This window comes from Peromyscus californicus, unplaced genomic scaffold, assembly GCF_007827085.1.
Source record: "Peromyscus californicus insignis strain IS unplaced genomic scaffold, ASM782708v3 Scaffold_5__1_contigs__length_169319896, whole genome shotgun sequence".
NCBI lineage: Eukaryota > Metazoa > Chordata > Mammalia > Rodentia > Cricetidae > Peromyscus > Peromyscus californicus.
Genome location: NW_026294573.1, coordinates 64,020,441 through 64,044,521, shown reverse-complemented (window position 1 = coordinate 64,044,521; position 24,081 = coordinate 64,020,441). Strand labels below are relative to the sequence as shown.

At 42.0% G+C, this 24,081-nt stretch overlaps 1 protein-coding gene and 1 long non-coding RNA gene across 8 annotated transcripts in view; one reads left to right on the top strand and one right to left on the bottom strand.

Moving 5' to 3' along the window:
• The window catches only part of Slc24a2 (solute carrier family 24 member 2), a 241,659-nt gene extending 239,420 nt beyond the window's left edge, over positions 1-2,239 (bottom strand). For 2 of the 6 annotated variants that reach the window (XM_052716552.1, XM_052716555.1), the window contains exon 1: positions 2,109-2,239. The gene's annotated coding sequence lies outside the window, so the exon portion shown is untranslated. The remainder of the gene's footprint in view (positions 1-2,108) is intronic. The other 4 variants (XM_052716549.1, XM_052716554.1, XM_052716553.1 and 1 more) reach the window with 3 other exon arrangements.
• On the top strand, positions 1,491-22,258 carry LOC128096682 (uncharacterized). 2 transcript variants are annotated; one of them, XR_008213695.1, is made up of 6 exons: positions 1,491-2,116; positions 4,624-4,710; positions 5,520-5,834; positions 8,246-8,354; positions 17,296-17,436; positions 21,731-22,258. It is a non-coding gene; the product is annotated as an uncharacterized LOC128096682 (long non-coding RNA). The 2 variants fall into 2 exon arrangements; XR_008213694.1 differs by lacking the exon at positions 1,491-2,116 and adding an exon at positions 2,537-4,304.
• The last annotated feature ends 1,823 nt before the right edge of the window (positions 22,259-24,081 follow it).

The window sequence follows — 24,081 nt, the reverse complement described above, 5'->3', positions numbered from 1 at the left end:
ATCTCCTGAAGTTGGAGGTACAGGCAGTTGTGATCCATCCAACATGGGTGTTGGGAACCAAACTCGGGTTCTTTGCAAGAGCAGTGTGTGCTCTTAACTTCTAAGCCAAGCCATCTCTCCAGCCCTGGGTTTCCTTATTTTAAAACTGGGGAACAGAGCTAGGGTGAAGTGTTTACTTAGCATGCATGGGACCATGGGTTTGATCCCTCACTACACACACACACACAGAGAGAGAGAGAGAGAGAGAGAGAGAGAGAGAGAGAGAGAGAGAGAGAGAGAGAGAGAGAGAGAGAGAGAGATTGGGACAGTTATAGACAATTAAAATCCTTGCCAATCAGCCAGAATTGCTTTGTGTGTGTGTGTGTGTGTGTGTGTGTGTGTGTGTGTGTGTGTGTGTGTCAGGGGTAGGGAGGGCACTGAGGATTACATTCAGTACCTCAAACACTCCAGACAATAACTCTGCCACTGAACTATATTCTCACAAACTGCTTTAAGATGATTAAAACAGAAGTAGCCCTTGGAAGAAGTGGTCTCTAGAATGGACACATAATCACACACGTATAAAACCAAGTAAATATTTCAACACATCTGATGTTAGGTTTAGACAGCTGAGATGTGTGTAAGTATAAAAAATTTATAGGTGGAAGTCAATTTATCCATTTGAAGCCGTGCAACATCTTTCAGTGCTAAAATGGTCCCACTTCTTTCAGGGCTAAGTTCTTGACAACTGACCATTATCCATTATGTTTTCTTCTAGAACAATTATGTAATTCGGTGCATTTTCTGATTGAACCTATCATTTGGAAAGGGTGGTTTGGGGAGGTAGTAATACTGCTTTCCTGTTCACATAGCTATTTTTCATGAAAGTGTCTCATGTCAGATACAGAAAACCTGCTCTTTAAATATTTAAGCTTACAAAAAAAAAAAAAATGTCCTGGCGACACGAAAAAGCTGTTTTCTTAAAGCATCTAAATACCATTTTCAGCTGGAGCTTTAGAACAGTAACAACCAAAAAAAAAAAACAAAAACCCGTTAGTCTTATTTTCAGTAGCTTAAACAAAGCTCAGCACAGTGACATGACCAGGAGGCTATTTGGAGAGACCAAATGTGTATTTCGTAAACAACATGCAAGTTGCAGCAACACCTCTGTCCATAATATCCTCCCCCAGTATCCCCAACACCTATCCTGTATGCCAGATATGCAAAGCAGAGTTTTGATTCGCTGTTCCACGGAAGAGGTGGGTAAAGTATCCCACACGATTGCTCCTACAGTCAAGATTCTTTTCCTAAACAAGCCTTTACATTTCCTGTTTTTGTTTTCTTTTTCGGTGCCAATGATTTCATTTTAGGAGCGTCCTCCGAGATCACTTCAGGTGTAAAATAAGCTAATTAAACACACGCCAGTTGCACACTGGGATTAGCTGGAGCAGAGCAAGACTAGCAGTCAATGCAGGCTGAGTTGTTACCGCTCCTCAGATAACCCTAGTCCATCGGATGCCGGGCAGGCTGCAGATGTCTATGCTTAGCACCCGTGATTAAGCGACTGGCAGCGCTCTAGGGATTGTCACAGTGCCGGGTCAGGGCTAGAGGCAGGGTTGGACTCCTAGGGCGCAAGATCAGCTCCAGGGTGAGCTCTGAAAAATCCATTGCTCTGCTCTCTGGGATGTGCCCCCAGCTGCGCCCCAACTTTGCCTTGCATGATCTTAAACTTTTTCCATGGAGGGTCAATAAGAAAATAAAATGAAAGGGTAGCTGGACCCCACCTGTGAGCCGGGAGCTGCGATGCCTTTGGGGTGGTGCTTGCTCCACTGCTTCCCGGATAGCTAGTGGAGTGTGTGTGTGTGTGGGGGGGGGGCACCTTTGCGCATCCCCTCCCTCCTAAGTCAGGCTCTTGCCGGTGCCCTCGCTCCGAGACGAGCGCGGGTGGGCCAAGCAGGGGCTGGCAACCCGCGTCCCCAAGCGGAGAGAGTTGGCTAACTAGGAGCTGGGCCTGGGGCGCCACATCCGCCGCGGGGCCACCTGTGAGCCTGCGGCGCAGCAGCGCGATGCGCACGACCCGCCTGGGGACCAGCAGCTAGGCGGCCGCAGAGCCGGGGACCCGCACTTACCCGCACCGGTGAGCAGGGCTCGCACGCCGAGCCGCTTGGGCCGCGCCTCCGCCGGCCTCCGCCTCCCGCGCCGGGGCCCGGGCTTGTGCTGGCCGTCGCCTCCGCCGGCCAGAGCTGGGCTCCTGAGGACACTGAGCCGCGGCGAGCGGTGGCGAGCTGGGCTGGCGGGCGGCGTTGGGCCCCTCCCTCTCCGGCGGCGCGGGAGTAGCCGCAGCTCCGCGCCCTCCCGCCCTGCGCGCCTCCTGCGCGGGCCACGCCCGCCGTTGCCGCCTGTCAGATTTCTCTGCAGTGGGGACCGGGTCAGGGTGTGCAGGCAGGCAAGGGCACAGAGGAGAAATCGTACAGGTCCCTGCCGCACCCGTTTCCCGAAGCCCGAAAGTGCTGCTAAGTTTGGGGTCGCCTGTAGTGGGCCACCTCCTCTCCAATCATCTGCAGGGATAGTGATCTCTCTTTACTATGCAAAGGTGGGAAAGATGGTCATTAGAAAGGTACAGGCCTTGGGGCACTGTTCTCAGCCCCAGGAGGAATTCAAGCTTCTGGTTTACTAGGATGAGACACTGAAGGGTCTTTAGTCTGGCAAGATAACCTTTACCTTTATGATGACACTATCCAAGACACTGGGTCACTTTGGAGTCCCTGACAAGACTCATGTTTTGCCTCCGGATTTCCAACCCAGTGCTTCTTCCTGCCTTACTTGCAAAGATCCCCTTAACCAGGAGAAACTGAGTCCAGTTCTCCAGGGATCAAGTCAAGAGTCTGGGCCAATGAGTAGGAAGTGGAACAAACTAGCTGTTGAGGGTAACATTTTTTAACCTGATGGATGAGGTTACCTAGGAAACCTTAGAAGTTTTCTGTGCATTAGGGACCCTTCTTGCACTCCATCTTTCTGTTTCTGCAGCCTACCAGAGATTTACTCAGATCTCCAGGGTTGTCTTGCCAAACCAAGGGAAGCCTCGGGAACTTAAGAGCCCTTCATTCTTCAACAGAGCCAGATGTTCAAGGCTATTGTCTTACTGAGAAGTTAAAAATTTTATTTTGAAAGTCATGGGCTGAACTTAAAAAGAAAATAAACCTTTACTTTTTGTTCTGGGAAATTTCACACGCACACACAGATGTAAGAAAAGAATGCAGCAAGCCTTTATGGGGCTATTATAGCCTTGCAAAATTATTGACTACCTGGCCAGTTGTGTTTTATATCTAGCCCCTTTTCTAGTGCCCTCACCATGAAGCAAATCTCAGACAGCACTCCATTTTATTCACAAACACTTAGGAGAAGGAAGGAAGCAGTTAACCAATACTAAGACTGTGTCAAGAAAGACTCCAGAAATGACCCAGATAGACTCACATTGATCATGATGAGTCAACTTTAACATCAGGAGATTATTGCAAGAGATTGTTGCTTCAGCCCATCAACAGAAGTTCATAATGTTTCCACAACAACCCAACAGATTGGTAACTGCTGATGGCAGAGAGAACCAATTCATATTGCAAAAGCACTTTAGAAAGAAGAAAACAATCATGCATTTATTCTACAAATTTCTATACAAATGGAACCCGAGGGTCCTCATTCAGCTTTTCCTTCCCTTGTTTTGACTTTATTGACTGAGTAATCCCCATCTCCCCCAGGCAGCAGACACTAAGAAGAAGAAAGTGGGAATAGCCTAAATATGTTAGCTGTGTACCAGTTTCCTCCAACATTCAAACCTTTCACCTTAGTTAGCAATTTAAAACATAGAATGTGAAAAGGGAGGCAAAACAGCAGAATATTTAAGACAGGAAGCTTACAGGGAAGTGAAACAATTGGTATTTTTAAGGGGAAGTGAAATACCCCATCCTACAGGGAAGCCGCTAAAGGCCTTAAGACCAGAAGTAAACAACCTAAGATAGCTTCAGGAAGTCCCTGAAACAGACCAAATTCACTACCCTCCCCCAAAGAGTATATAAGCTACTAAAGACTCCTCAGACCAACTAAGGGAAGGCTTGAGATAAGACAAGGTCCAACGAAGTCTCCTAGACAAGCTTAGCTGCCTAGAAAGAGGCCTAGACCAGCCCAGCCACCTAGAAGAAGCAGAGATCTGCTGAAGTGCCTTGAAGAAACAAAGACCAGCCAAGTTGCCTGCAAGAAGCTCAGACCAAATTAGTGACAAACATCTTCTAACTTACTGAGCTTCCTAAAGTCTGTGGAGCACAGTCCAGGTATCTAGCTTTTATGAACTGCCATCCATGGTGGTGTGGGATTTTGATGATATATCTGTGTTTGAGTTATTTCTATTCCTACAATTAACCCCTCATCCCTATTTCTGTGAGAATCACAAATAAACTTCATTGGTTCATCAAGTTGGACTTTAGTGGTTGTGGTGGTTTGAAAGAAAATGGTCTCTAAAGGGAGTGACACTTTTAGGAGATGTGGCCTTGTTTGAGGAAGTGTGTCACTGTGGGGGTGGGCTTTGAGGTCTCTTTTGCTCAAGTTTCATTCTGTGACACTCAGTCTATTTCCTGTTGCCTGCATATCAAGATGTAGCAGCTCCTTCTCCAGCACCATGCCTGCCTACATGCTGCCGTGCTCTCCACCATGATGATAATGGACTAAACCTCTGAAACTGTAAGCTGCCACCTCAATTAAATGCTTTCCTTTATTAGAGTTGCCATGGACATGGTGTCTCTTTACAGCAAGAGAAACCCTGACTAAGACAGGGGTTCTTTGGTCTGTCATCGGTTCCTATCTGGGGTGAAATTGCTGTTTGTTCATGTCTTCTCAGGAGTAGTGTCACACAACACTTAAAACTCAAGAGGCAGAAGCAAGTGGATCTCTGTGTTTGAAGCCAGCCAGAAAATTTACAAATGTAATCATGTCATATTGTTTCCTGCCAGGACCTTTATCAATGTTCAATTCCCTTCATCTCTTCCCAGAGAGGTCACCAACTCTCCATTTGGTAGAAAGGGGAATGAGACTCAGATGAACACCAGAATCTGCAGGCTGTATAGTCTGGTTTCACACTTGGTCACATATAACAGAAACTTAGCTTCTATGACTTAACCAAACAATACTTTATTTTTCTCAAGTAAAAAGAAACCTGAAAGCATACTGTCTAGCATTTGTCTGAGAGCTCTATGATGCCAGCCTTAGAATTCGGAAGTGTATGCTGTCTCATCTTAATGTATAGCTTTTGTCTTCAGTGCTACAGAGTTGTTGCCTATTTAGGGGGTATCATGTTTGTGTTCCAGACAGGAATTAAGAAATAATGACGGATAAAAAGAAATCAGACTTCCTTGCTGAGCTTTCCCTTTTTATTTATAGAAGGATGCTGTCATACCACATCTCCATGTGAATGGGCATGACTTGTTCATGGTTACACTTAGCTGCAAGGGAGTATGAAGTGTTTTCTAACTGGGTTCATATTTATGTTTCAGAGAAGCAGGGCTTTGTTTGAAACAGAGAAGGAGAAATGGATGTTGGATGAACAGCTAGCAGTATTTGACAGCTTCAGCGTGTCTTCATTTGGCAATTGAACAAGAACTTGACAATGAGCTGCCGTGAAAATTGAGAAAACTGGAAGTGCATCACTGTAGTGATAGAGAGCCTTCACTTGTCTATGACACCTGCCCTGAAGCCAGAGCCGAAGGACAGCTATATCCATCCACTTGTTGCTTGATCACCGGGACATTCCTGAGAAAACTGGAGTTGCCAAACAGAAGCTTAATCAACTCCTTTGTCAAGAGTCAGCAGTGAGTCTCTTTAGACATTTAGTAAAAAGCCAACTTTAAAAGTGATAAATATACACTATGCACATGTAAACATTGGTTGCCATCATAGTTACCCTTCTATTAACTAGCACTTTGTTTGAATACAGAGTTAGTGGGAGTGGTTAGTAATTATCAGCTTAGAATAGTGGGCTCTCTGGATAATTCCCTAGGAGCCTTTCAAAAACCAATATGAAGGTTTCAAAAATCATGGGTCACACTTGAATTAATAAAGCTAAAATGGAATTCTCAGGTGTCACTGTGACTCTCATTCCACCTCTAGAAATTTGTTGCTTTGCCTGTTTATTTTTACAATTTCAGTATTTCTTTCTTTAGTGTAATATTTTTTTCTTAAGTTTTGAGAACTTCATACAATGTATTTTCATGATATCTGCCCCTCCCCGTACCTCTCCTTGACTCCTCCCTGATCCATCTTACCATTATCCCCCACCTTCATGTCCCAGTAGGTCCAATTTGTGTTGGTCACGTACACATGAGTATGGGGCGTCCACTGGAGGGTGGTCAGCCTCCCAGGGGCCACACCCTTTAAGAAAACTGTCTCTTCTCTCCCCAGAAGCCATCAACTATCAATAGCTCCCCAGTAAAGGGTTAACAAACCACACCTCCCTCCATGCTAGAGTGTGGATTGGCTGGATCTTACACAGATCTTGTGCAGACAGTCATAGATGCTGTGAGTTCATGAGTACAGTGGTCCCATCACATCCACAAGACATTTGTTTTGCTCTGGGTCTTAGATTCTTTCTGTCCCATTTTCCTTGATGGTCTCTGAGCCATGGAGAAGGGTGTTATATAGATGTTCTACTGTGACTGAACACTACACTGACACTCTCTGTGTTATGATCAGTTGTGAGTTTCTGTGCTAACCACTATCAAGTACACAAAGGAAGTTCTCTGTTGAGGTCTGAGAGCTGCATTAATCTATGAGTGAAGAGATCTAAACTTAGAAAGCAATTTGATACTATGTTCGTTTTAGCAGAATAATTATATTAGAATTTACCCCTGGGGCCTATGAGCCCTTTGACCATGGGTTCTTGTCCACTTTTATAGTACCAGGCAGGTGTCTCCTCCTGTGGAGGAGGCATTAAATCCAGTCAGAAAACAATTGGTGACTTCCATGACATTTGTGCCTCCATTGCACACATGGGAATATCTTGCCAGACAGATCCCTAATTGTATTCAAAGTGTTCACAGCTGCCTAAGACTGTTGAAGACTGGCAGCTTTCCTAGCACCTTCCAGGACTATGAGAGCTATCCAGCAGTGCAGAAGTTTCCTGGTCATTACCAATTTGATTTCTCCAAATCCTATGACCAAAGTGCCTGGTGTCTTCAGCAATAGGGTCTTACCATAAAATTCCAGTGCGCAAGGCAGAGCAGTGGCAATAGCCTTCATTGCATTAGTGGCCACCATAACACTTCAGACAGATAACTAGAGGGAGATATTGACCAGCTGGCACTGCACTCTTTATTTGGCAGGATTTGTTTTAAAAGTCATTATCTCCAGTCTCATAGAAATTATTACCAATCTTTAAAACTACTTTTAATTTAATAATTTAAAAACAAAGCAAATGGGGGGGAACCCAAAAACTGTAGTAAATCATTATAAAGTGATGGTGAACAGCACAGAATCAGTTTAGCTGCCCTTCCTCATTCTCCCCACATCCCCCTGCTTTCTGTGCACCCTTATTACCGTGTTTGGCTTCCATGCTATCAAAAACTGTGAAGGATTCAGAGTTCATAGCATTGGCAGTTCCCAGGCTTCCCTCAGGCCTGAAGATGAAAATCCTCTGCTAAGAGCTTGTAGGGTCCAGACCACAACCCTGACATTTTCCTCTTTAGGAGCCCTTGAAATCAAGAATCGGCCTGTGTGTTTCAGCCTGCACAACATGATGAGTGTCTGTGAGATGAATAATCAGAAGCTGTCTAGTGTTACTTAAAACCAATCAGGAAGGAGTAGCTTGTGCCGTGGTAACAGGAGACTCAGATATCACAGTGACCTAACACAACCTGACCCTGGTGATTTTTGCTATGTCACCCTCGTTCTAGGTTGCAGGTTGGTTCCTAAGTAGGAACACTGCTGCTTATGGTCATGGAAAACATGGGCTGGCTTTTAAGGCTTCACCTTGGAAGCCCTACATCATGGCTGCTCACCGCTCGTTGGCCAACCACATGACCAATCTATGTTCATGAGAACAAAGGAACAATTTTTCTACGTGTCCAGCCCTTGTGACTGCCATCTCAGGCAACGGGTGTGAGAATAAAAGAATAACATCTTAAGCACTGACTGGATTTTCCACTGGAAAATAGCTTTCATTTATCTTTTTATTCTGCCAGATTTTTTTTTTTTTTTACCAATTATTACAATTCTCATTTCACAGATGAAGAAACCAAGGCCTTGCTCAACATCAAACAGATCACACTTGAGCCCAACATCATCTCCCAAGCCTGAGTTCTTAGCAGTTTTGCTCATGGAATATGACAGACAAGGTTAGTGCATTTTCCTATTGAGATGACAGGCTTAGGCAGGTCTAATGCATTTCTGCTACCACTAGTTGGTCCAGGGTCAACAGAAGTCTGCTTTGTAAGAGAACCTATTTTGCTTATTTAAAAACCATGGTGTAATATTCAAATGGAATCCTGGCACTCTGTAAAGATGGTCTCCTTAGGTCCCTAACCTGAGCTGACTTTGCTTTTCTTTGCTTTTGGTGGTAGGTTTTTGTTTGTTTTGTCTGTGGTCTTTCTCTTCCAGTTCAATGAGAACCACAGCAGTGAAAGCACTCGTTGGGGTGAGGGGCAAGTTTAGGATCCTCTCCCTTTCACACAGAACATCTCAGTAACACTTACACCTCACATCCCAACGATGGCTTTCTTCTTCTGCTTAGCTATTGAGAAATAATGAATGGCTAATATTTTTACAGTAGGAACAAGAATTTTTCTGGTTTTAAATGCCCAGGAGGTTAAAAGTCAGCTTCTCTTTGCAAGCCCAGCTTAGCCTCCTGGCTTCTGAACACCAGCCCTGAGCACAGTGCTGAGGCAAGGCCCAGAGGAGGGCAGCCAGGTCTATTGATTTCAGCGGTGACTTGGAGTCTAAAGTCTTGGCTGTCTTCCTGGTTCCAGTCGGGACTTCTTGGGTGACCTCCAGGGTGGCCCTTTGTCTCTCAGAGCCACACTGGCAGGGAACTACAGACAACACTGGTAAGGGAGACTGCAGGATGATGCCTGGAATCGGAACAGCCCACTTAAAGAATGAGCCTCTGCTGTCTTCATTCCTAATTGCCATCTGTGGTTCACAGAATTTGAACATAAAATGAAAGTCACGATACTAAGGGGGAGTCACATGCCTTAGTCTCAAACAAGACAAGCCTTCAAGAGTGTGCCACTGCCTTTGGCTCTTGATTGCTGAACTAAAACTTGTGTTGCTCAAATCATAGTGTTGGAATGAATCACTTTAATCATTTTCCCAGGTTGGGTGTGTCAGGTTATATAGTCAGAGTAAACAGGTTGGGGGTGTCAGGTTATATAGTCAGAGTAGATACTTGCCCATGTATGATGGAGCTTGCGAGGCTGGGACTTCCCACAGCAGTCCATGTTCACAGGCCTCTGCTCCAGCTCTGGGGTCAGTTAAGGAGGCTTGGTTGGGTTTGTTCACCCCAGTGACTTCCTTGGCAACAGCTGACAGTTCCTCTTCCTCCTGCTGCTCCTTTGTTTATTCATCAGTTGATTGGGAACCAAGGTGAGAGAGAAGACAGGTGCCATTCGAGGAATCCTGCAAGTGCTCCAGATTCAAATACAAGGGCTTCATTGAGAAACTGCTGTTCTTTTCCCCATGACGCCTGCTTCCCAGATCCACTGTCATATTTACTGTATTCCTTTGTTTATTGGAATGCAGCCCAGTGTGTCTTCTAAGGGGGATAGGAAGAAAAATGTTGTCTCCACAAGCCTAGCATGTCTAACTGTAAATTTCTGGCTCAGAATGGTCCTTTCTTGGAAATGTTAAGTTCTTCCTTTTGGAAACAAGGTCTTGTTACACAGCCCAGGCTGACCTTGAACTTGTGTTCTACCTGTCAGAGCATCCTGTGTGTTGGGATGTTCATACACGTGCTGCTGGAATGAGCACACTGGATTTTTAAAGGTGTTTCTTCACTGCTGTTGGATGTTTTATTGTTGCTGTAGAGAAAATTGGTGCCATTTGGATTCCTGGGGATTTTGATGGGATCTGTTTTATCTTTGGTATGATTTTTAAACTTTCATATTCATGGTGCTCTAAATTTTCTGGTATTATATATTGGAGTGAGTCAGGTAGGTCTATTTAAAAATTATTTTGTTTATTTATTTATTGAAAAAATATTTTTTATACAATATGTTGATTATGGTGCTCCTTCCCCAACTCTTTCAAAAATCCTCACCACTCCACCCATCTAAATCTACGTCCTTCATTGCTCTCATTAGAAAACAAACAGGCATCTAAAGAAAAAATAATAAGATAAAATAAAAAATAAACCTGAATAGTACAAAACAAACAAGTTAACAGAAAAAGCAAGAACTAAAGAAGAAGCACAAGAAATTCGTGTAGACACAGAGACACACATGTCGACACACAGAAATCCCTTAAAAACACATCAGAAACCGTAGTATATAAGCAAAAGACCTGTAGAATTAGAGAAAAATTAGAAGACACTCAATAAAAGCATTATGAGACAAACAAAACAAAAACCACGGAACACCATAACCATTGAGTTTGTCTTGTGTTGGCTGGGCATGGGGCCTGGACTTAAGCATGGTTTATATACCCAGTCAGACTCCATTGGAGAAAACTGGTTTTTCATTTGCGAGTGATTGTCAATTGGAGATAGCTTCTGGGTTAGGGATGGGGGCTTGTGTCCACTTCCGCTCTTAGCACTTGAACGACATCTAAGTAGACCTGTGTAGGCCCTGTGCATGCTGACATAGTCTCTGTGAGTTCCTGTGTGTCGGTCCTGCTGTGTTCAGAATGCCTTGTTTCCTTGGTGTTCTCCATCTTCTCTGGCTCTTGGAATCTTTCTGCCTCTCATCTGCAGGCTTCCCTGAGCCCTAAGGAGAGACATTTGATGGAGACACCCTTTTAGGACTAAGTGAGTGTTCCAAGGTCTGTCACTCTCTGCACCTTGTCCAGCTGTGTGTCTCTGTACTTAATCCTATACATTTACTGCAGGAGAAAGCTTCCCTGATGATGAGTGAGCAAGACACTGGTCTATGAGTATAGCAGAATGTCATTGGGAGTCATTTTTTGTTGCTCCATGCCTTTAGCAAAACAGCAATATTTGTTTTTTCCTTAGGTCCCCAATCCAATAGTCTCAGGCTCTTGGCCACCGCAGCAGTTTGGGGGATGGGTTCCATCTCATGGAGTGGGCCTTCAGTCCAATCAGATATTGGTTGGGTAGTCCACAAGCTTGTGTCACGGTTTCATTAGCACATCTTGCACGCAGGCCACTGTTGTAGATAGAAGGGTTTGTAACTGGGTTGATGTTTACCTTTCTCCCTTAGTAGTATGCAGAGTACCTGCCAGAACATGAAACACTAGTCAGAACGGGTGAAGACTCTAGGTAGACACCGGCTAAACTTATCCACATTCAATGAGTTGTGTAGGTGTTGTCTTTATCAGTAGGGCCTTACCGTTAATTTGTGGAAAGCAACCAATAGCCTTGGCGATAGCCTGGGTTTGAGGGCTGCCTTGGGACCCATTTGGCCAACAATTCAATTAGATGTAACCCATTCTTAGAACTGGAGTCTTCATTTGGTGAAAAGAGATGCCCAACTGAGTCTACCTCATTATTTTGTGATTCCCTGAATTCCTTTCCTCACCCTCCTCTTCTCTCTCCCACCGTTTGATCCTCCCATTGCCCCTCCCTCATCCATCTGTAACTGTCTATTCCATTTTCTCTTCCTAGGGAGATCCACCCCTCCTCCTAGTCACTTACTGTATACCCAACCTATAGTTATATGAATTGCAGCCTGCTTATCAATGACTTAACAGCTAGCATCCACATATAAACGAATACATATTGTATCTGTCCTTTGGGGTCTGGGTTGCCTCACTCAGGATAATTTTTTTCTAGCTTCATTCATTTACCCATGAATTTCATGGTTTCATTTTTTTTTTAGCAGCCGAGTAACAGTCCAGTGTGTAAATGTACCACATTTTCTTTATCCATTCGGCTGTTGACATCTATCCATCTAGTCTGTTTCCTTTTTCTGTCTATTACGAATAGAGCGGCAATGAACATGGTTGAGCAAGTGTCTCTGGAGTAGGATGTAAAGTCTTTGGGTATATGCCCCAAATCTAGTATAGTTGGATCTTGAGGTAGATATATTTCCAGCTTCCAGAATAACCACCACACTAATTTCCATACTGGCTGCACAAGTTTGCACTCTCACCAGCAATGGATGAGTGTTCCCTTTACTCCTACATCATGGCTGCTCACTGCTCATTGGCCAACCACATGACCAATCTATGTTCATGAGAACAAAGGAACAATTTTTCTACGTGTCCAGCCCTTGTGACTGCCATCTCAGGCAACGGGTGTGAGAATAAAAGAATAACATCTTAAGCACTGACTGGATTTTCCACTGGAAAATAGCTTTCATTTATCTTTTTATTCTGCCAGATTTTTTTTTTTTACAAATTATTACAATTCTCATTGGTGGTGTCCTTGACTTCTCTGACCACTACAATCCTTTCTCCCCATCTTATACAGGATCTGAGCTCCTGATAATGTTTGACTGTGGGTCTTCATCTATTTCCAGCAGTTGCTGGATGAAGCCTCTCTGATGACAGTTGGGCTAGACACTAATCTATGAGTATAGTAGAATGTCATTAGGCATCATTACATTGACAATTTTTCCTCCAATCATGTTTGGTTCTAACCTAGGTCTCTGGGTTATAATAGCCTGTGGGTTCTAGGAAGGCTACTGGGTTTTGTGTATTAATTTTATTGGAGTTTTCCTTCTAATGCCTCTGTAGGACTGGATTTGTAGATAGATATTGCTTAAATTTGGCTTTATCGTGGAATGTCTTTCTTTCTCCTGTTGTGGGTATAGCAGTCTGCACTGGCACTATGGTCTCATAGAGTGTGTAGAACATCTGTCTAGGACCTCCCTGCTTTTAGATGCTCCACTGAAAACTCAAGTGTTATTCTGATAGGTCTCACTTTATATGTTACTTGGTCCTTTTCCCTTGTAGCTTTTAGTATTCCTTCTTTGTTCTGTACACTTAATGTTTTGAGTATTATATGTCATGAGGGAATTTCTTTTCTGGTCCAGTCTGTTTGGTGTTCTATATGCTTCTTGTGCCTTGATCAGCACCTCCTTCTTTAGGTTAGGGAAATTTTCTTCTACAATTTTTTTGAAATACTTTTTGTGTCTTTGACCTGGGTTTCTTCTTCTTCCTCTATTCTTATTATTCTTAGGCTTGGTCCTCTTATAGTGTCTCAGATTTCCTGGGTGCTTTGTGCTGGATTTTATTTTTTAGATTTAACATTTTCTTTGGCCGAAGTATCCATTTCTTCTATCTTGTCTTCAATCCTTGAGATTCTCTCTTACATCTCTTATATTCTATTGGTGAGGCTTGCCTCTGAAGTTCCTGTTCAGATTCCTAAATTTTTCATTTCCAGCTTTCCCTCAGTTTAGGTTTTCTTTGTTGATTTATTTCTACTTCGTTGCATTCCACTGTTTGTGTTTTCATAAATTTCATAATGGATTTACTCATATCCTCTTTAAGGTCCTTGATCATATTCATAATAGCTGTTTTAAAGTCCTTGTCTTGTGCTTCAGCTATATTGCATTTCTCATGGTAAGGAATTCAAAGACATAATCACTCATTTGACACCAAATCAAACTTTCAGCCCCATTCTGAGACTATTAGTTTCCTGTTACAACTACAGTGGATGCTACAAAGTTTGTGTCTTACAGCGACATAAATTTGTTTTCAGAATTCTGGTCAGAATTCCAGATGTGGGCTACTTCTTTCCTTGAGGGAATATCTTGCTGATGTAGCAGGCTATTGAGTTCATATTACTTATTTACTTATTTATTTTTGTAGTACTGGGCATTGAACCCAGGGCCTCACAATACTAAGCAAGTGTTCTACCAGGCAGCTGATCTTCTATCACAGGCTCTTTTTTAAAAGTTTTATTTATTCATATCTTTTTTTATGAATATGAGAGCTCTGTCTTCATGCACACTGGAAGAAGGAATCTGATCCCATTACAGATGGTTGTGAGCCCCCATGTGGTTGCTGGGAATTGTACTTAGGACCTCTGGAAGAGCAGTCAAGTGCTCCTAATAGCTGAGATGGGCTCTTATTTTTCTTAATCCTATCTGAAATTAAACTTTGCTGTGTGCCTCATTTATATTTGTTTGAAATGTTTTAAGCCTGCCTTCTCATTTGTAATTGTTTATCTGTTTTTAATGTTTCCTTGTGTTTTTTCTTGTGTTTATTTACATAATATGATCACATTTGTATTTGTGAATTTGACAACTCCAGACAAAAGTGCTGACTGATAGCTGAAAACACATATACACCCACAAATTTAGACTTACACATACTTTCCCCAAAACATAGATCAAAGGAATCCCATAAGGCATATGTAGCCTTAACTCTATACTAAGTTACATGCCCCTTTTAATCCCTTTGAAGCATGACTTACCCATTCCCATGTTTTTTTTTTTTAATGATTATTATCTAAATTTCATTATCAAGTTGTTTCTGCAAGGAGAGTCAAGGGCTAAAAATATTTTTTTATTATTTTTTGTTTTAATTTATTTTCTTTTTTGAGGTAAGATTTCACTATGTAGCCCAGGCTGGCCTTGAACTTGCAATCTTCTTGCTTCAGCCTCTCAAGTACTAGGATTACAGGCATGTACTACCATGCCCAGCTGAAAACTTCCATCTTGGTAAACCTTTTCGCTTCCATTGTAAGTAACAATAAGTTTAATCAAATCACTTATGGCCTGCCCACCACAGCTAACTGTGGTTACTATCCCACTGTCTTTCTGTCAACTAGTGTTGCTGGTAGAGAGAAACATGTATCTCTAATTTTTTTCATGCGGCAAGTCTCATTGAATATCTATAACATCTCTGCCCCCATCCCCCACCCCCATCCTGGAATAATTTGCTGAATCTTCACTTCTGGTTAAAAAACACATTTCACGTACTTTTTTTTTTTTTTTTTGCCATCTTTAGGAACAATTTCCATATATACACATCGTCAACGTGCTCTCTGCTGTGTCTATTGTCCCCTCCCTCACTTTCCTCTTTTCCAATTCCATTATTTCGTTTTTTCCCTTGGACTTTTCAAAGAAAGCTGCATTGGTTTGAATATAGTCTGTCCTTTCTAAAAATCACATTGAAACGTGATCTCTTTTATGACTCACGAAGAAATGAGACCAGATGGGACCTTTAAGAGGTCTTACGGTTCTTTTCTCATGAATGGGTTAATGGACAGATGGGCTAATGGGTTATATAAAGATGAGTGTGCTGTGAAAGCCTCTTGGGCCAGGTCTCTCGTGCAGCCCTTGTGTCTTCATGTGATGTCTTGGATGACATCTGGGGACTCAGCCAACAAGAAAGCCATTGTCAGACCCCAACCTGGAGCCAGAACGGTAAGCCTGAACAAGCCTGTTCTTTGTGATCGGTCTCCTCTGTGTTATTATGTAATTAGCCATGGAAGACAGACTAGGGCTGTGTACTGTACCACTTCACCGTTTAAAACTTTTTGGTAGGCTTTTATCTTCTTTCTCTTTTCAATATGGATTTTATCTCCACGGGTTTTACTATAATTGTTTCCTTTTCTCAGCTCTTCTGTCTCTTACTTCTATATCCTGTTATATTTCTCCACTTCATTTTTGTTTAACTCTACTTTCAGCTTCTTACACTTCGAAAAGGACATCGTAGTGTATCTTTCTTTGAGGTAAATATTTCTCTGATACCTTCTTCCTCTTTTTCTTTGTATTTTATTCTCTCTCTCTCTCTCTCTCTCTCTCTCTCTCTCTCTCTCTCTCTCTCTCTGTGTGTGTGTGTGTGTGTGTGTGTGTGTGTGTGTGTGTGTGTGCAGGTCATGCCAGGGTACATGTGAGGAGGTTGGAGAACATTCCCATTAGTTGGTTCTCACTTCCCTTCAGCCATAATGTCCTGGGGATCAAACTTGGCCATCAAGCTTGGTGGCAGGTGCCTTTATCAGCTGAACCATCTCACTAGCCCTTCTGGCTTTGGTATTTTATAATTTCTTTTCTGTGTATTATTCATCCCCTTTTTTCCTTGGGTTTTTCTTTTTCTATTTCTCCTATATGTTGTTACATACATATTTTGTGGAATATATGTAGTATCCTTTATTATTCATCTTCCACAGTAGTAAATTCTCTGCCATCCTGAATTTGATTCATGAAAAGTGTGGGAGGAGTGGGGGATGAGAACTGGGAGAGTCATCTGGGATATATATCTGAAAGTTCAAAACCAGCTGCTAGACTTTTTACTTAAGTCTGATCTCAGTTTAGGCCTTAGTCTTTCCATCCCTTCAGTGGTAGTGGGAAGTGGTCCAAGTGAGCTCTGAGTGCAATCTCCCTTTAGACCTCATCATGGCAGCCAACACCATGCAGATGCTTTATGTTTAATGATAACACTATGCCGTCCACTCAGCAGCGAAGCAACTGCTTGATTCTCTCCCCTCCACCTTCTAGATCTCACCTCAGCTTTCTTCTTAACGTTCCGTTTGGGCTGACATAACAAATCACCACAAACTTCATGCCTTAAACCAATAGACATGTATTCTCTCACAGTTCTGGAGGTGAGAAGTCCAAAACCACAGTACTGACATGATCCTGGCTCCAGGGGAAGATTAGCTTGATTGCCTTTTCCTGGCCTCTGGCAGCTTCCATCAATCCTTGTCGTTCTTTGCAGCTGAATCTTGGCAGCCCTGCCTCCTTCCTCTTGCTCCTCTCTGTGTGTCTCTCTATTGTCATGTCTTCTTTCAGACATCAATCATTGGATTTAGAGTCTGCTCTAAATATGGAATGATCCTCAGCTAATTTTATTTGCAAAAATGTTATTTCTCAAAAGGATTATATTCTGAGGTGTCAGGTGACACAGATTTAAAATGAAAGGATATTATTTAACTCAATGCATGTGGAATTTCAGTCCAGGGATGAAAAAAGAAAAAAGGAAGGTTGCTCTCACATTCTGATTGTTCCAGCACTGATAATGTACAAGAAATTGATTGAGGTAGCAGGGCGTGTCCTCTTCCCATTATTAGCCACTGAGGTCCCAAGGTATCTCCTCTCCCAACCCTTAGCCACTGAGGTCAGAGGGTGAACTTCCCAGTATTAGTCCTGGTCTTCAGTTATTTTTTCAAGCAGGAGAGTAAACTTCTCATAATTACAACTTACTTTTTTCTAGAATATCACTGAGCTTAAGGGTTGCCTAGCACTGTCTGCCTCTTGGGTGCCAGGTATAGATGATGGAAACAAGCCCAGCAAAGCATCAACGGAAAAAAGAAGTAGGAAGTTTGTCAGATGGACTCTGGTACAGCCCCACCAGGTATGCTACAAGAGAAGGAGGTGGGAGTCGTTTACATAGTTGGGAGGGTGTTACTTGGTGTGTCCTCACACGCCATAGGTGTGGACTCCGAGTCTTCAGCCACAGGCTGGCTGCTTGCTAATTTGTTAAGTAGTAACATTTGTACCAGCCGTTGTCTCTAGGGACAGGCTGTTTGGGATGTCCTTAGAAGTTAGGCTCTAGATATTGTATAAGGCATCACAAGTCACTGGGTCAATCTTCAAGCAGTCAGGCTGGTAGAAACTGGCGATTTTTGCTTTTTATTTTTGGCTGCTTTGTCTCTACATTATATGTGGGTCATAATTCATTTAACAATGATGTGGTAAGGAGACTTTTTTCCTACTCTGAGGTATAGTTTTTTTTTTAATACGCCTTGGAACAAACTATCTAGGAATTCATGCATGTATGTTTTTCTCACACACAAGTGAATGGGAAGGATAAACCTTCACTGATAGTGCACTTCCATAGATTGAGCCTACCTGTCTGTTAATCTATAGGGAAACTCAATGAACTGCTAGCTCTACCTTGATGAAAACTTTTAACAAAAGTACCAAGGAAGAGCCATCATCTTTCTTGAAGTATTCCCCATTCATGTCAGTTTCCCACAGACCAAGTTCACACCAGAGCACACTAGTATTTTATTAATAATAAGTCTCTTATCCTCTGTAAGGAGACACTCACACAGACTTAGGGTCAATAGCTCATTGCCATATTTCTTGTTCAAATGTTGAAATACTTCTGTACTACCTGGAAAATTCATTATAACAACAAGGGAAAAGTATTAAGGTTATTTTATAAGTATCATGAGTTCACTGGTTCAAGGAAAATGATGTAGGCCATCTTAACAACCCCTGATAAATGAGCCACCTGCCATGCAACATCTAGGATTTGTAGCTCTGGGACCAGGTGGAAGATCCAGGACTCAGGTAGATGTGCAGCGAGGTCTCAACAAACTCTTTGCCCTTTAGGAAGATCACATTGGGTCTTGGTTGTTACTGTATTTGAATAGTCTGAGTTGTAGTTGTCACATGATTTTGAATGACTATGTTGTAATTCTTGCACGAGACTCCCTTCTACTATTTCAGAATATAAGAATTTACAACACACTCTTGCATACTGACACCCAGAAAGGAGGAGTCACAAAGTTTGGAGGTGCTTTTCACTATCTGCTATATGTAATAAACAGGAATCATTCAGATCTGTCAAAAAATAACAAAAAAATACAGAATTAAAAGTTAAAAGATAAATATTGAACTAATATTTTATTAGAAATACATTCTTCAAAATCTGATGATTTCACTAAGGGAACTTAGGGGTGAAGAAAACATTAAAAAACATTAAGAATAAATGAAATAAGACTGGAGAGGTGCCTCCATGATAGAGTGCTTGTTGTATAAGCATGAGGTCCTGGCTTAGGATTTCTAGCACTCAGTTAAAAGAGCATACATCTGTAACCCCAGCTATAGGGACTGGCCAGAGAATTCACTGGGCAGCTTAACTGGAGAGCTCCAGGTTTTGTGAGAGATCCTGTCTCAAAAAATGAGGAGAGTGACTGAAGAAAATACCTGATATCTACCTACGGCCTGCACAATACATGCCATAGCCACACACATCTACATAGGCATACACCACACACACACACACACACACACACACACACACACACACACACACACACCCCCACAAATGAATGAAATAGTAGAAACATTCAAAAGTTTGGAAAAAAAAGCAAACAAAGTAATTGAAAGTCCTTAAAACAGTGCACAGTTTGGGGCATGAATATTTAGTGAAACCTTAACAGGTGAACGATGCCAACATGGTCACATGGCTCTACTTGTAAACTCAGTTTGTTAAAAAAGTATTTTCTGAAATGAGAATGCTACTTGGAGAGGAATGAATCAAGATAGTAACACTCCAAGAATTATTGATGGGGTTTCACCTGTGCTGGGTAAGTATGTGAAAGAAATTCCTTTAAATGAAAAATTCAATATCTTGTTTTCTCTTTAGTCTTGGGAAGCTGGCATCATTGTAGCTCTAAAATCCTGCAAGTCTTTGTAGGTGATGTTAAAGAAAAATTGTTTCAGTCAAATATATTGACATGAAAACCTTTTGATCTTCATGTAGATGTGATAATGTCATGGTACGGAGAACATCTGGGGTTTTAACTATACTTTTAAAAAATCTGTCTATTTTAATTTGGCACTGTCCACATTCAATCTCTCCTCAGTTGTACAATAAATCAACAAAATGGATGTTTTTTTGGTAACTTACATTTACTTTATATATGTTTTTATTTTTTCATTTTTTATTAAGATTTTTTTTCATTTTACATACCAATCAGAGATCCCCCTGTTCCCTCCTTTAGCACCCCCAGGGTTTCCCCCAACTGACCCCCCATTCCCTCCCCACAAGAAGACAAGGCCTCCCAGGGGGAGGCACATCCAGTAGAGGTAAGTCCAAGCCCTTCCCCCTGCCTCAAAGCTGCATGAGATGTCCCATCAAAGGTAGTGGGCTCCAAAAAGCCTCCTCATGCACCAGGGATGAATTCTGATTCTACTGCCAGGGGCCCCCCAAGCAAATCAAGCTACACAATTGTCTCACCATGCAGAGGGCCTAGTCCAATCCCATGGAGGCTCCACAGCCATTGATGCAACTTTCATGAGTTCCCACTAGTTTGGTTTGGTCATCTCTGCAGGTTTCCTCATCATGCACTTGCTCATAGAATCCTTCTCTCTCTGACTGGACTCCTGAAGCTCTGCCTGGTGTTTGGCTGTGGATCTGTGCATCTGCCTCCATCAGTCATTGGAGAAAAGCTTTGTGATGACAGGGTATTCACTGATCTGATCATTGGGGCAAGCCAGTTTAGTTCAGGCACCCTCTCCACTATTTCTAGTAGTCTAAACTGGGGTCATCCTTGGGGATTCCTGGCAACTTCCCTAGCACTGGGTTTCTCTCTATCCCCGTGATATCTCCCTCCATCATGGTATCTCTCTCATTGCCTTCCCCCTCCATCCCTGTTCCAGCTCAACCATCCCATTTCCTTTATGATCTCATCCCCAACCCCCTACCTTCCATTGCCCACCCCTCACCCCTACTTCGCTCATGGAGATCTCATCTATTTCCCCTTCCCAGGGCAATCCATGCATCCCTCTCTGGGTCTTCCTTGTTAGCTAGCTTCTCTGGAGTTGTGGTTTGTTGTCTGATTATCCTTTGCTTTAAGGGTATCCATTTATGAGTGGGCACATACCATGTTTGTCCTTCTGAGTCTGGGTTACCTCACTCAAGATGATATTTTCTAGATCCATCCATTTGTCTGCAAATTTCATGGTGTCACTGTTTTTCTCTGCTGATTAGTATTCCATTGTGTATATGTGCCACATTTTATTTATCCATTCTTCAGTTGAGGGACATCTAGGTTGTTTCCAGGTTCTGGTTATTATGAATAATGCTGCTATGAATATAGTTGAGCAAGTGCCCTTGTGGTATGATTGAGCGTTGCTTGGGTATATGCCCAAGAGTGGTATAGCTGGGTCTTGAGGAAGATTGATTCCCAATTTTCTGAGAAACTGCCACACTGATTTCCAAAGTGGCTGTACAAGTTTGTACTCCCACCAACAGTGGAGGAGTATTCCCTTTGCTCCACATCCTCTCCAATATAAGCTGTCTTCAGTGTTTTTTATCATAGCTATTCTGACAGGTGTAAGATGGTATCTCAGAGTCATTTTGATTTGTATTTCACTGATGACTAAGGATGTTGAGCAGTTCCTTAAATGCCTTTTGGTCATTTGAAATTCTTCCTTTGAGAATTCTCTATTTAGCTCTATAGCCCATTTTTTAATTGGACTGTTCGTTATTTTGATGTCTAGTTTCTTGAGTTCTTTATATATTTTGGAGATCAGCCCTCTGTCAGATGTGGTGTTGGTGAAAATCTTTTCCCATTCTGTAGGCTGTCATTTTGTCTTATTTACCACGTCCTTTGCCTTACAGAAGCTTCTCAATTTCAGGAGGTCCCATTTATTAATTTTTGCTCTCAGTGTCTGTGCTACTGGTGTTATATTTAGGAAGTGATCTCCTGTGCCAATGTGTTCAAGACTACCTCCTACTTTCTCTTCTATCAGATTCAGTGTTACTGGTTTTATGTTGAGGTCTTTGATCCACTTGGATTTGAGTTTTGTGCATGGTGATAGATATGGATCTATTTGCAATCTTCTATATGTTGACATCCAGTTATGCCAGCACCATTTGTTGAAGATGCTTTCTTCTTTCCATTGTACAGTCTTGGCTTCTTTAAGTCGCTGAAGATAGAAATTGAAGAAGATCAGAAAACGGAAAGATCTTCCATGCTCATGGATAAGTAGGATTAACATAGTAAAAATGGCAGTCTTGCCAAAAGCCATCTACAGATTCAATGAAATCCCCCTCAAAATCCCAACACAATTCTTCACAGACCTGGAAAGAATAATACTCAACTTCATTTGGAAAAACAGAAAACCCAGGATAGCTAAAAGAATCCTGTACAACAAAGCCACCTCTGGAGGCATCACCATCCCTGACTTCAAGCTATACTATAGAGCCATAGTAATAAAAACAGCTTGATATTGGCATACAAACTGACATGTGGACCAATGGAATCAAATTGAAGACCCTGACATTAACCCACACACCTATGAACACCTGATTTTTGACAAAGAAGCCAAGACTATTTTTACATTTATTCATCAAATAAATGAAACAGTAAGCAAATATTTCTAAAGATATGAGAAATGAAATTGTAAAAACTAATTAAATATTGCACATTCACCTCTATTGAGTATTTATAGTGTTGAACCTGAAAAGCAGCTGGGAATTATGCCATTATAGAAACCATAAAATAAGATAGTGAAGACCACATGAGAATAGGAAGAAGCAAAGTGCTAGAGAGGCCCACAGAAATCCACAAAGATACCCCCACAACAGACTGCTGGCAATGGTCGAGAGACAGCCCAAACTGACCTACTCTGGTGATGGGATGGCCAAACACCCTAATTGTCGTGCTAGAAACCCCATCCAACGACTGAGGGATCTGGATGCAGAGATCCATGGCTAGGCCCCGGGTGGAGCTCTGGGAGTCCAATTAGCGAGAAAGAGAAGGGTTTATATGAGCGAGAATTGTTGAGACCAAGGTTGGATAAAGCACAGGGACAAATAGCCAAATGAATGGAAACACATGAACTATGAACCAATGGCTGAGGGGTCACCAACTGGATCAGGCCCTCTGAATGGGTGAGACAGTTGATTGGCTTGATCTGTTTGGGAGGCATCCAGGCAGTGGGACCAGGTCCTGTGCTCATTGCATGAGTTGGCTGTTTGAAACCTGGGGCCTATGCAGGATCGATTGGCTCGGCCTGGGAGGAGGGGACTGGACCTGCCTGGACTGAGTCTACCAGGTTGATCTCAGTCCGTGGGGGAGGCTTTGCCCTGGAGGAGGTGGGAATAGGGGGTGAGCTGGTGGGAAGGTGAGGGGGGCGGGAGAGGGGAGAACAAGGGAATCTGTGGCTGATATGTAGAATTGAATTGTATTGCAAAATAAAAAAAAGAATAAAAAAAAGATAGTTGTATATTTGAAAAAAAAATTAAACAATTAAAATTAAATATCTTTACTGAGATGTAACTTATATCATCTTTGAAAAGTGAGCAATTTTCGGTTGTTTTAATGAAGAAATTAGACTTAATAAAGAAGAAATAATATTGACAATAAGCTCTGGTCTGAAAGGCCTAAAGTGAAATACGGGATTGGGACCCCTCTCACAGCTTTCTCTGTTCATCCTGTCTCCTCCATCTTGGCTCTTTTACATTTCCATGTGAATCCTAAGACCAGCTTGTTGACTTCTGTCATGAAGCCAGCTGGAAGTTTCATAGGGATTATATTGAATTGGTAGATTGATTTATGGAGAGCTGCTGTCTTAACAATATAAATCTTTCGATTCACAGATTAGAATCCTTTCCATTTACTTAGGCCTTCTCTAATTTCTTCTAACAATGTCTTAAAGATTTTCAGAGTATACTTTTTGTGTCCCTTTAATGTCATTTAATTCCAAGTAGTTTATTCTTTTCAATGCAATTACAAATGGAATTGCTTTCTTAATTTCAGTTTGGGACTGCCCATTGTTAGTATGTAGAGATACATTGATTATATACATGTATAAGATAATACACATATATGCATATAAAATACAATATATGTACTATCTTATGTACTTCACTTTATTGAACCCATTCATTAATTCTAATAGTTTTCAGAGGGTCTTGTAGGATTTCTTACATTAGTAATAGGTAGTTTAATTCTTTGTTTCTCTTTAGAGGAATTCAATTTTATTTCCTAATTGGTGTGGCTAGACCCTCTACTGCAATGCTGAACAGAAGTAGTGAGAGCTGCCTTGTTCATGATTTCAGGGTGAACACACAGTCTTTCATTATTAGAGGTTTACAGAGATGGCCTTTATCACATTGGCTAAGCTCTCTCCCATGCCTAGGTTACTGAGTATTTTTAACATGAAGAAGACATGCTTGACTTTATATTTTATCAAATAATATCTGTATTTTCTAAAATGACTGTAGTTTTTGTCCTTTTTTTCTATTAACATTCTA